This window comes from Zingiber officinale, chromosome 9A (assembly GCF_018446385.1).
Source record: "Zingiber officinale cultivar Zhangliang chromosome 9A, Zo_v1.1, whole genome shotgun sequence".
Classification (NCBI taxonomy): Eukaryota; Viridiplantae; Streptophyta; class Magnoliopsida; order Zingiberales; family Zingiberaceae; genus Zingiber; species Zingiber officinale.
In genome coordinates this window covers 91,676,969-91,680,520 of record NC_056002.1, presented here as the reverse complement: position 1 = coordinate 91,680,520, position 3,552 = coordinate 91,676,969, and the positions used below count along the sequence as shown (strand labels likewise).

The following is a 3,552-nucleotide window of genomic DNA, read 5'->3' as shown; positions in this document are numbered from 1 at the left end:
AGTATTTAGGTAGGTTATACTCATTTAACATTGTTCTAGAAGCTTCAAGTAAGGTTCTATTTTTTCTTTCTACAATTCCATTTTGTTGGGGGGTTTTAGGGCATGAGAACTCATGATGGTAACCGTTTTCTAGACAAAAACTGTTAAAGTTGTGATTTTTAAATTCTCCCCCATTGTCACTCCTAATTCTTTTAATTTTAATATCTTTTTCGTTTTCAATCTGTTTGCAAAAATTTGTAAGAATTTCAAAAGTTTCATCTTTATGTTTTAAGAATTTTACCCAAGTAAACCTGGAGTAATCGTCTATAATTACTAAACAATATAAGTTTCCATTAATGGATTTGACTCCATGGGAGTCAAAAAGATCTAAATGTAGAAGTTCTAAGATTGAGTTAGTTTGTGGTTGATTTGTTTGTTTGTGGGTTGATTTAGTTTGTTTTCCTTGTTGACAAGCATTACATATAGTTGAATCTAAGTTAGGTAACTTCGGTAAGCCTTTTACAAGTCCATTTAGTTTACTTATATTTCTAAAGTTGGTGTGAGACATTCTCCTATGCCATAACCAAGTTTCTTCTTTTTGTGTTAAATAGCACTTAATGGAAGAAATGGTTAAGTTGATGACATAGATGTTGTCTTTTCTAAAACCTTTTAGGCTTATGGTAGGATTATCTAGATGTTTGATTGAGCATTCTGTAGATAGAAACTTGACCTTATACCTAGTATCACACAATTGACTTATACTTAGAAGATTATATTTAAAGTTTTCAACAAGTAAGACATTTGTAATTATAAAGTCTAATTTTAATTCAATATTACCTATACCAATTACCTTGAGTTTGCCGTTGTTTCCAAAGGCAACTGTTCCTAGGCTTTTGTAAGTGAGTTGAGTGAACTTGGTGTGTGTAAAATACCACAAAATTAAATAATAAATGTTATTGGACGGAAAATCTTATTGGATTTTTCAGGAATTTCTAGAAATTTTTCGGGATTTAAACGGAGTCTGTATGACCCATTTTAGGGGGATAGATTCTGGGTACAGAGGAGGTCTGTTTGGAATACCCAAAGGTGGGAATTGATTGAGGAGTGGACTTAGGCTTTGATTAAGCTAAATTAGGTTTGGGGATTAATGCTACAGTAACCTACCTTATAAGCGCCGAGGACCCCTCTTTTCCCCCGATTCTTCTTCCTCCCCTGTCCACTTCGTCCCGATCCTCACCGGCGATTCTCCTCCTCCTCCTTATCTCGGTGTCGCCGGCGTGGCTGATGGTGGAGTGCTTAGGAGGGAAGACAAGCTACGGGCGTTTCTCTCCTTCCTCCCATTCTCGATTCCCATCGCATCTCAGTCGTGATGCCGGCGATTCTTGATCGCGCCAGTGATGTCCAGCCCATCGCCACCGGACCTTCCTTCTCCATCCCGATTGCTGATGCCCCGTCTCCCTCCTCCCTCTCCCGTTCGTGATGCTGGAATCCATCGACCCACGGGATGCCGTAGCCGTTCTTGAAGCTGTGCCCTAGCTCAGATTCGTCGCCGACAACCACTCTTTCCCCCACCCGATGTGTTTCTCTCGCAACCTCTTCTGATCGTTGGTCGCACTACCACGGCCTCGCTGCCTCGCCGTGTACTGGAGTCTCGATCGAGTGCCACCACCAGGGAACGATTAGTCTAGGTAAGTTTCATCTGGATTTGTTTTAACTCCGAATCTTGCTCAATTGTCTCCATTTAGCTGTTCTTCCTGTTCTGGATTGGATGAAGGCATCAGATCGAAATATTGGAGGATTGCACTGTTGCCGATCACTGCCACTCCAACTCTTGAAGCTGTGGAGGTCACGGGTGTGAAGGTAAGGGGTTGTTGTGGTGAGAAAGATCTTGTTTGTTAGGGTTCCAGCAAATTCAGTGTTGTGTAATTGTTTCCTGGACTGACCTTGGAAAGAATTGATGTAGGAATTCTTGGTGGTTGTGTGCAGAGATTGGTAGAGGGCTGTTGAGCTACTGGGTTTGTTGCCATACCTCAAGGTGAGTGTTTTCTAGTGATGTACCTATGGTATTCTCATTAGTATGATGCTAAATTAGGTTTTCTAAGGAATCTAGGGTTTTATGCTTGCTTAGATTATAAGTGGTGAGTAGATGTATTGATTTAACTCATATTGATATTAGATTATGGATTTTTGGATTGGATGAGTTATGGGTTGGATAATTGAAGCATGTTAACAAGAAGAGTTAACTAATTGAATTGGATTAATTCATGAGGAGTTTTGATTGGATTAATTGATGGTTGTGGATTATGTTTGGTTTAGAAGGAGTTGGATTAAGGATTATTTGGAGGATTTATCAGAGATCAGGTTTGATTAGAGTGATCCTAGTGGGTTAGGAATTTTATTTAGCTATTTGAATCGTATGAAATTAGCTAAATAAAATATATATTGATCGCAGGACTTGGATTCGGGACGAGCGTCTCGACACGGGATTACTTGGCACGATCTACACTTTAAGGCGGGTATTTCTTCCTTGGCCTCTACTTAGTTTTTCTTGATCTTAGTGCATGGCTATTATGTGATGGTTTAGGCTGTTTTATCTTATATCATGATCGATTGCTGTTTTTCCTGCATGATACTTATGCTTGACCCTTGTGATGATCTACGTAATTCATATACAGTCTTCACTCTTGATATCTACTCTGTTGTGATTACACGTGTAGAGTATGTCTTGTAGGGTTTGTCGGGTTGTTGGTATTACCATGCTGATGGGGTATATGATGTGGACTGTACATAGGTGGGTATGTGTTATAGGAGTCATCTTGTTGACCGTGGATTTACATGAGGTGTGTACATACGTATTTGTCATGTACTTTTAGAGGAGTTGTGTTGATTGTATGTTTGAGATGTATACACATGTCTGTTGTGTTTTTACTGGAGGATACATGTTGATTGTACTTATATTTTGTGTACATGTGTCTGGTGGGATTATTGGAGATTTTTGGTTGATTATACATGTGTAGTGAGTACATATGTTCGGTGGGATACGTGGAGGTATCATGTCGATTATACTCATGTTGGAGGTATTTATGAGGTTTGGGGTTGTTGCATGGATGATGATTATTTATATATATCATGTTCATCATTCATTGCATCTGATGACCGTTGTCTCCCTTGTGGTGAGAGAGTCATCAGTTGGTTTGGTTTAGCACCGCACACTCGGCCACTCATGGGTAGTGGTAGTTGGAGCAGTTGCTGCTAGTCCTGTCGTGCCACCCGGTCACGAGGTTTAGTGAGATCCGGCGTTGTGAGCAGTCAGGGACCCTGATGCTATGTAGTTAGATAGCTACTAGCGGACTGTCCGCCTCGACCACTATATAGTGGGCTGGAGGGTAGTACAGTCGTCACAGACCCAAGCCTCTCGGCCATACAGGGGTCGTGGTGTTCGGAGAGGTGGCGGGGGTGACCATGGAGCATGCATGCACTTTTGCATATGATGCACGGTGCATCTGGGGGTTATATTTGCATACATGCCTACTAGATACTAGTTGCATGTGTTTGTGGTATGTTGCATTTGTT

At 40.8% G+C, this 3,552-nt stretch overlaps 1 long non-coding RNA gene across 1 annotated transcript; it reads left to right on the top strand.

Moving 5' to 3' along the window:
* The first annotated feature begins 1,672 nt into the window (after positions 1 to 1,672).
* Positions 1,673 to 2,470, top strand: LOC122021204. The gene is made up of 3 exons (XR_006122473.1): positions 1,673 to 1,839; positions 1,943 to 2,014; positions 2,432 to 2,470. It is a non-coding gene; the product is annotated as an uncharacterized LOC122021204 (long non-coding RNA).
* The last annotated feature ends 1,082 nt before the right edge of the window (positions 2,471 to 3,552 follow it).